The sequence below is a fragment of the Primulina tabacum genome, chromosome 8 (genome assembly GCF_025594145.1).
Source record: "Primulina tabacum isolate GXHZ01 chromosome 8, ASM2559414v2, whole genome shotgun sequence".
Lineage (NCBI taxonomy): Eukaryota > Viridiplantae > Streptophyta > Magnoliopsida > Lamiales > Gesneriaceae > Primulina > Primulina tabacum.
In genome coordinates, this window is record NC_134557.1 from 15777011 (window position 1) to 15787367 (window position 10357).

Sequence of the window (10357 nt, forward strand, 5' to 3'; positions counted from 1 at the left end):
AAGACATTTAGGTAAGAAACGAGGGTTGGAACCATGCATGGACAAGGGAGGATGGACCTAGGGTTTGCTAGGGTTTTCTTGGGGCATAGTGATCGGCTAGGGGGCGGTTGGACCAGCGGCCTAGCCATGTTCGGTCAAGGCTCTGTTATGGTGGTGTTTGGGGTACAAGGAGATTCCTAGCATGGCTGGACTCTTGGATGCACAAGGGAATAGGAGTCGCGGCCTTGGGATGGGTTTAGGGCTCGTGTGCGCATGGGTTGTGTAGGCGAGGGAGGAGAGGGCTCGGAGGCTAGGCTTGGCCTAGAAGGGTTCAGGGTGGTCCTAAGAAGTGGACCGATGGGCTGGTGCAGAGTCGAGCGCTCTGGTTAGGAACGAGTGCTGAGGCACACGTATGAGGAAAGATGAGGGGGACCACGCAGCTTGGCTTGGGCTGGGGGCTGGTGCGCTTGTCAAAGCTGGTTCGGTTGGGGTCCAAGAGGGTCTGGGAACGGTTTGGTCGACGGTGGCTCGAGGGTGGTTCGGGTTTAGGGGGGAGCCGTGGCTTAAAGTAGGGTTCGAACATAGCCTAGGAAAAGTAAAGTGGCTTAAAGTAGGGTTCGAACATAGCCTAGGAGCCGTGGTTTAAGGTGTAGGGTTCAAACATAGCCTAGGGAAAGTAAAGTGGTTCGAACCATGGCTCATGGGTTGTGGTTCGTGGCTCATGAGGGTACTTTAGGTATAAAAAGCTTATGTTTAAATTTTGGGAAGAAAATATTAAGTTTTGATTTATTTCGGGATTAAAACGCTTCATGGTATAGTAATTAAGGAAATAAAGCGAAAGGCTCGGGTTTACGTCTAAGAAAAATATAGGAAATTAATTTTAAGCTTAGACAATGATTTGGGATATGCTCGAGTAAATAGAAGTAAGAAAATGCAAAAATCGAGAATTTTAGAGTCCAAGGGTAAAATGGTCCTTTTATGTCCCGGGTAGTACGAAAGGACCGACGATGTCCTGAAGAATCATAACGCATGCTAAATGATTTTTTATAACTTTTATGATGAAAATATGAGATTTTGTGATTTATGGTAAAGCTGTGAAATTTTTACTGTTAAAATGCTATTTTTCAAATGTTTAAAGGACACGATATTTTATGATTAGAAGGAAAAGGAAAAAATATTTTGAATGATGAGAATTGACTGTGACAGAGAGGATATAATATATGATTTTTTGGAATATAGTGAAGGAGAAGACCCCAGAGGGAGCCCGTTTGCGGGAGAAGGCCCTAGAGGGAGCCCAACGATCGTATTTCCATTTTACTTAGGTGCCTATTGCCCGTCCCCTGCACAATGGTGAGCTAAGACTTATTAGTCGACCAGAGGATAAATGCTAGTCACTTCGAGGATAAAACTTTACCCATAAATGATAAACGATTGAAAAATATTTACAATTTGACGATTTATGATTTATTTATGTTTACAAGTTTATGTTAAATACAAGTATGATTTTAATGCATGTGCTTGTATGTGTATTATTTGTTACTCATGTTTAGAACGCGCTGAGTAATGAAACTCATAAGGTTTGAATGCTGCAGGTGATGATGATACTGACGGAGGCGCTGATGCTTGAGTGGATCGAGTCCGGCAGTATACTCCCGATGGACTTTATTTTCTGCATTAGCTTGATAGTCAAAATTTTAAGGATTTCGTTAATGATTTAATTAGAGGTTTTTATGCTTTATTTTGAAGCTAATATGATCATGTTAAGTGTTTAAGTTAAATTTTGTTAATTGACGATTTATAGATTTTTATGCACTTGAGATTTTAAATGTTAAATTATTTTGAATTATGGAAATGTTGAGTATTTTAAATTACAAGTTTCGAATTTTTTTTAAAAAATTAGTAGGATTTTAAAGTTAAAAAGTAGTAGATGTTTTCACATGATGTCTATCTCATTTCTTACATGCGTCTTTCAAGTAACCAATTAACCTAATTATCAATCATGTCCAACTTTCTAAAATAATTTAACCCTAACAAAGGTATAATTTTAACTCTTAATATTATGATTAAAACTTATGATACATCAAACCTTAAGTTCTCAAAAATATGTTAACTTAATATCTAATCGTATAACTTAACTAATTGATCAACTTTACATTAAATTGTTATCATTCTAAATTCTTAATTTGCCAAAACATTATTGCACTAACGTTAATTTTTGAAGTCCAATATTGATTCATCCAGCAATACCCTTGATTACCATTCCTTATAACATCAAGATATTTCAAAATTTTAAATATCCCTTCAAGCTTAAATCATCAAAAATTCATATCATTTAAACAATTCAATTATCACTTATTGCTAAACTAGTCCCAAATTCCTAAAAATTGCAAAATTAGTTCTTAATTTCCTCAAAAATTATACAATTGGTCCTAAATTTTGAAAATTTTACAGTTAACTTATAAGTTCTTGGCATTCCTAATTCCATTCTATAGGTTTCTCGTAACATAACTTTAAATAATCTTAAATTTATTAAATCCAAAATCAATTCTCATAACCAATCTTACCTTTCCATCAAAACCTAAAATCTTAAATTATACATTTTTATACTTCTAAAGATCGACGTAGTCTTCGAATCATTATTCCTTATATGTAATTCTCGAAAATTAACTCAATTAGTAACCACAAATTATTAGTATTTTCTTAGAAAATCTACATGTCCCAAAAGCATTCATAATCTTCATGATTAACTTATGATCCAATAAGTGGAACATCAGTACTAAACCCCAAAAGTCAATATACTCAAATCATGCATTTTCAACCTTTCCTACGTCCATTAACCAAATTCTTAAACATGTCCAATTCCACTGTGAAGCCAGCATGCATGAAAATCATGTAATTTCTTATTTTATATCGTAACATGGATAAAATTATAAAGCACCTAATCTTTTAGCATAAAAAAAATGAAACCATGCAGGTTTAATCATAAAAATCATTTATCATGCAGACTTAAATATAAATGCCATTTAGCTTCAAAAAATGTTTAAACAAGTAGCTTAAACGTATAAACCATGTAAACACGCAAGTGATAACATTAAAAACATTTAAACTTATAGGCTTGAGGCTTGACGACTGAGCTTTCTGCAACTGACGATGGCACACCCCTTTGCAGGAACGTTACTCTGATGCCAACTGAAACTTCCATTACTCGTTTTTTTAAAATGTACTAGAAATTTTTTTCTTAAAACTTTCGGCCATATATACATATACCTTTAAAATACTTTTGCACCATTTAAATTAAACTCACCAACTAATTATTTGAGAATCTCAAAATCACAATTCAAAATATAATGTTGTAAATGTCAACTAAACCTAAAACTAACATTTTTCAAAATAAAGTATAAGCATTTTAAATCCTCTCATCAGAAATCTTTAAATTAATCGTAAATCATAAACGTAATTTTGCGGAAAACTAGCGACGGTCCTCAGCTTTTGTGAACATTTAGTCCAACTAGTTCAACCATCAAGTCCTTCATCAAAATCATGCTCACCTGCATCGATCACACCTAGTGAATCTATTGACTCAGCGAACCTTAATCATGATAGCAAGTAATACATATACATTCGCAAGCAACAGTGAAAATACATTTAATCAAAATAGCCTTTCATGAACAAGCATAAACTTAAACATTTTTTCTTTCATCATATACTTTTTCCTTTTTATCATATACGTATACATTTCCCTTTTTTTATTGAACTCATATCCTCAATTGTGACTTTCGTATTAGCTGTAGGTCGATGGATCAATCTACGTATTACCACGGTACCGGGCAGTGTGGACAGCAGCAACACTCTCACCCGTCAACTGAGCCTTGGCCTTACATATCATCGTATCATCGTATTAGTCACAATCAATTCAAATCCTTCAAACTTTCATATTTCCATTACTTGTAAAAATTCATGCACATATAAATGATTTTTCTTTTAAACCAAGCATTCAACATGTCTTTTATCATTAAATTTTCATCATAAATTCCATAAACATTTAAAATAAACATTTTAACATTTATAACAGCATTCAGGGCACTGTCAGGACGTCTAACATTTTTCAGGTGTAAAATGATCGTTTTGCCCTTGAAACCCTAACTTTCCCAATTATCCTTAGACCTTAAAACGACGACCCAAATCTATCCAACTTAATATAACACCTTAAAATACACCCATAAATATTTCTTAGATGTAAACTTAAGCTCCTCGATTAATTTCGCAATTCGTATTTAAAACTTAGACGTACATCCCGGTTTTAACTCGAATTAACTCGAAACTTAACCAAATCTTACCAAATTTGAACCATAACTTAATAACACCTAACCATACCCTATACAACCCAAATCAAGCCAATTACAACCATTGAACAAGCCTAGAACTTGCTGGAATTTTCTGTACTTAATATTCTTAACCCTAGCTTGCTCGACCCTTAAGCCCTTTCGTTCCTAGCCCTTAGCCGACCCAACCAGACCTGGATAACCCTGCTAAGACCCTGACCAAGTCCCTTAGACTCTTCCTAGACCAGCTCTATAGCCCATGCAAGCACAACTCCAAACCTGCGCCTCTTCATGCCTCAAGCGACCCCCAAACGCAAGTGCAGCCTATGTCCTCCCGTTCCAGCCATTGCACACCCCATCTAGGACCATGAATAGACCATTTAACGTGTCCCAAACTAGCAACTAGCAGTCTCCTTTGCCTAGGATGAAAAATACACACCCTAGCCCATAGAAACCCAATTTTCGTTCATCAAGGTATCCTATCTAGTCCAGCCTTTAAACATGCACCTAAGGACCCTTAAACATCTGGAAAAACATCCTTTCTAGTAACCCTTCCATGGCAGTCCCTTTGTGCTGTTAGAGTAGGTGCCCGTCGAGCCAAGTGTTGGCCGAGGGTTCACATTGAAACTCTATGTATAAACAATCTTTATTTTAATAATATTTGAAATTATTGTTTTGGCACATCTTTATCTGTATATCCATGTTTGTTGCATAGATAAAGTCCTTGAATATAAAAATTGTAGAAAGAATATGAGATGCTCATATGATGGGTATCATGAAACTCATATTTGGAATATTATATATTCTAAACAGTTCCTAATCGATTCAGCTGCCACTAAGAAGGATAAAGGCCGTTCGAGCTTGAAACTAGTATATGCGATGTGAGTACCATGTTTCATTGGTATGGGACATTGTGATGTCCGAGAATGCAGATAGGTGCTCTTTGTAGAGTGCACTGAACAAACCTCCATAAAGGACTTTCCAAGTGGTTCTCACTTATCGAGTAAAAACGTCATAGTTTATGGTTGTACACCATTCATTAGTCCTTATGACCCGGGACAACATCGAGACTCTATATGCTAGCATTGCACTTTGATTTGTTTACCGACTCTCATGGGGTCATCATGTGGCAAGGTTGGGTGTTTTGTCGAAACATATAGGAGTCGATGCATTGTAGTCGGAGATTCACCACTTACTTTCGGGTATGAATATCCTATGTGATCTCATGTGTATGTAATTTGAAATCTCTGATCAGAGTGTTCGTGGTAATTATGAAAGGGGTTTCATAGAATACACCATGGATGCAGCTACGACATGACACAGTATCGATTCTTTGACAGCTCTCGATATACCAATAGTTGTCGAATCGGTCGGGATATATGAGTTGAAGGGACCATACTGTACGCTAAACATAATGAAATGGTTCTTGCAGGCACTATCATTTGATACCTAAGGAATCATGCAAGTGATGCTGCTAGGCGTTTAACATGATTGGTTGGGTATTATCAGACTTGAGTTCTGAAGTTCTATTATCAAGGAGTTGATAATTAAGAATGTAGCAACTAGGGTATGCTCATATAAGGACATGTTTAGTCCCGAATCACATAGAGATGTGAACCTACTGCTAGTTGTATCAATGAACTTTTGAGGATCACACAAGTGCTAAATTTCAAGATCCTGTTGAGAAGTAAAATATGTAAGGTCCAAAAATTAAGGCGACGTAATTCAACTGCTTGCAAATCTAAGAAATACGAAAAATGGTTAATTAATTTATTTTAATTGCTTAATTGATTATGTGACATGCCTACATGACGTTTTAAGTATTTTTCTACTTACATGCATTAAAATGTATTTTTATGGGTTATTCGAATTGTGATCGAGGAACGGAGACCGAGGGCTGAGAAATAGAAAATGTTTTATGAAATAGATGTTTTTAATTATTTAAAATATGATCGATGCTTTTTCATAATTTTGAAAATAAGGGGTTTTTGAGGTGATTTTATACGCCGGGACGTAAAGTCTTTCGGTGTTGGTTTTTCAACAAAAATACAAATGTTTTGGCAATCCGACTAATAAATTCACAAAATTTCCAATACAAAATTATTTTTAAAACTTTAATTAAGAATTAGTGGGCCTAAGCCTTATGAGTGATTAATTAAAAGTATTTAAAGTACAAAAACCCCACCCTACACCCCATAAACACAAGCCCATAATCAGAATTTCTCTCCAAATTATCTCCATTATTCACGCCACACACACATCAAGTTTGATAAAAAAAAGTTGAAGCTTTCAAAGGGAACACAAGCCTAGGCCCTCCTCCTCATCTGTGGGGCCCTTAGCTCCTAATCGTTATTATAACACAATCTGATTAGGGTTAATTAATCACAGCGGAAAACGAGTTTAAATTTCCTTTACAATGAGCCCAAAACATTTTATTTTAATACTAAAAATAGTATCTCATCTCACGTCATAAACATGCCCACACGTAATCAAAACCAATCACATACAAACATCTCATATCCTCGGGACATGCCCCGGTATATAGATACATATACATATATACTGGGAACAAGACATAAACATAAAACATCAGCCCAAGCTGTGGCTCCCTCCAGAAGTACCCTCTCCGGTCTCCTGATATCCTGGAGTACCTGCCATTTTCCACACACAAAAACAACAACAGCCCCCTTGAGGGTGAGCAAAGCTCAGTATGGAACAACCAATCATATATACCACAAATATCTAAACAATGATATATGGTATGCAATGCATGTATGTCGTGGAGGTATCAGGTCAAATGCCCATCCACTGAGCACATGTCAGAATCAAACGAATCGCTATCAAATCAATGCTCGAGCTGGCACACCGGCCTCAATAAGGGATACTCGTATGATAGCGTCGACAAAGCGCCATCAAATCCCAAATCTCATATCCAATCATCGGGGCCACAAATGTCTATGCTTTACGGGTCATATAATACCAACATAGCAATTGTGTTCACAAACCCCAGAATCCAATCAAATCATATCAGGGTATCCAAGGATCATAGCTCAACGTGCATGTCATGTATCGATGTATGCATCAAACGATGTGTGTTAACAAAACATTTATTTTATACATCGATATCTCAATCTCAATGTCATGTATGCCACATCAATCAACAAATAAGGCATATAGACATATAATCTCATTTCAATCAATCCAATCAAGCCGACATATATCATATAATACGGATACCTGTCGTATGTTACCCGATCGCAACATACCCCAATTCTTCGTTTCCAATTGATGTAGCCTGAAGATATCGGTATAATACTTTATCTACATCAATAACATACTCATTCCAATCAATAACATAATCCAAATCATTAATATGAGTTTCAAATATCTTTTGAAACTTCAAAAATTCATATCAAATCATAATCATATCATAATTCAATTCCGACTTCAAAACTTAGTTTCTTGTCGGTTACTCTACCGCATATATAATTAGAATTAATAACCACTGACAAATAATTCTTCAATCTCAATGGTTAAATTTCCTAATTATAATAAATTGAGAATAATTCAAAATAATATCACTATAATCATCTCTACTTCGTTAAAATCATACAATATTCAATTCCAGTATGATTTAACAATTTATCGGATTTATTCAAAAATCGACGAGTTTCAAACATCACCAAAACTATGAAATTTATACCTCAAATCGAAGACCTCGTGTCAACGATCCTAGATCTGAAGTCGGTTCGTCGATTGGATAAACCGATAAGTCGCACGATCGAAAATAAAATCGAAAACCTCATTTCTTCTCCTCTCTCCCTCTCATGCCTTATGTCAAATTTGATTCTGCTGAAATGAATTCTCGTAGGTTGGTTTTGATATTTATCATCTTTTTTTATTTTTTTTTATTTTTTTAATATTATATTATATTATATTAATAATATAATATATACTTTTTATCATTTTAACATCGATATATCCATTCAGACAAGTCAAACGATCAAATTTTCCAAAACTCAAAACATGAAACTTCTATATCTTTGAGTTTTCTACGTTATATCAAAATCTCAAATCATTTGGACTTCATATGACCAAGATATGTCATATTTTATTCTTAAAAATTAATTCATTATTTTTCAACTTATTTACGAAAATGTCATCAAAATAAATTGAATATTTTTCAACTTATTTACAAAAATGGCATCAATGCTATTTTATTTCGGGGTCTCATATTTCTCCCAACTTAAAAGATTTCGTCCTCGAAATCTCAAACATCTCTATATACATAACATCGGCAAACATATAATATGTCACCAGTTATAGTACTTATCAAAGCTAAAATCAGTAAACGGATCGATATACATTGAATACAATGGAACAGATGACATAGAATCAAACAAATGCGGATACGAATCTCGCATTTTGCTTTCCAATTCCCACGTCGACTCTTCCACACCATGTCGTGTCCATTGTACTCGAACTAGAGGAATCGATTTATTTCGCAATATCTTTTCCTTTCAATCCATAATACGAACAGGTTGTTCGACATAGGAAAGAGAAGGATCAAGTTCAACCTCATTAGGTGCAAGTACATGTGATGGATCAGGTTCATATTTCCTCAACATAGAAACATGAAACACATCGTGAATAGCAGATAGAGCTGGTGTCAATGCCAATCGATACGCAAGATCACCAACTCGATCCAGAATCTCGTATGGACCAACATAACGAGGAGATAATTTACATCGCATACCAAATCGAACAGTGCCTCTAAAGGGAGATATTTTCAAAAACACTCTATCACCTTCTGGAATTCCAAGGGTCGTCTTCGTTTATTCGTATAACTCGTCTGACGATCCTGAGCAGCTTTCATCCGCTGCCGAATTAACTGAACCTTATCATTCATTTCCTGTATCATTTCAGGTCCAGTCAATTGTCTCTCACCAATCTCATCCCAGAATAACGGTGATCTACATCGTCTCCCATATAGAGCTTCAAACGGTGCCGTACCGATACTCGTCTGAAAGCTATTATTATATGAAAATTCAACCAATGGTAAGGCATCTTGCCATCCCATCTTGAAATCCATCACTATCGCACGCAACATATCCTCTAACTTTTGAATCGTACGCTCAGTCTGGCCATCAGTTTGAGGATGATAAGCAGTACTCATAGCCAAACGCGTACCCATCGCTTCCTGAAAACTACCCCAGAATTTAGAAGCAAACCTGGGATCACAATCAGATACAATTGAGACTGGCACACCATGCAGTCTCACAACATTCTCAATGTACAAACGAGTCATTCTCTTATAGGGATAAGTCCGCTCATACGGAATAAAATGTGCAGATTTCGAAAGCCGATCAATAATAACCCAAATAGCATCACAGCCCTTGGGAGAACGAGGTAAATGAGTCACAAAATCCATAGAAATGTGTTCCCAATTCCATTTCGGGATTTCGAGACTATGGAGTAATCCTCCAGATTTCATTCTCTCGGCTTTCACTTGCTGGCAGACAAGACATTTAGAAATAAACTCAGCAATGTCCTTCTTCATACGTTTCCACCAGAATTGAGGTCTCAATGTCAAATACATCTTTCGACCTCCAGGGTGAATACTGTATTTACTACAATGTGCTTCTCGAAGAAGGGCAGATTTCAAATCAGAATCATTAGGGACTACCAGCCGACCATTAAGTCGTAAAGAACCATCAGAAGAAATCTGGAATCCAGACTGATGTCCTGCAGATACAAGTTCTTTCTACTTTTGGATCTGAGCATCACTTCGTTGGGCCTTTCGTATTTTTTGATATCAAGTTCGGCTTAATTTGTAATGCTGAGACAATTACAGAATTCCAATTCGAGTGAAAAGTCCAACCAGAAGTACATATATCCTCATGTACTTTGGCGACACAAACAGAAGCTAATACAGAATCATGAACTTTACGGCTCAAGGCATCCGCAGTAACATTCACCGATCCAGGGTGATATTGAATCTCACAATCAAAATCCTTCAGGAGATCCATCTACCTGCGTTGCCTCATATTCAAATC

General features: G+C 36.1%; 1 long non-coding RNA gene across 1 annotated transcript; it reads right to left on the minus strand.

The window, feature by feature from the left end:
* Positions 1-6636: 6636 nt before the first annotated feature.
* LOC142554829 (uncharacterized) lies at positions 6637-8143 on the minus strand. Its single transcript, XR_012822216.1, has 3 exons — positions 8005-8143; positions 7568-7622; positions 6637-6952 (listed from the first exon to the last, which is right to left on the minus strand). It is a non-coding gene; the product is annotated as an uncharacterized LOC142554829 (long non-coding RNA).
* Positions 8144-10357: the final 2214 nt, after the last annotated feature.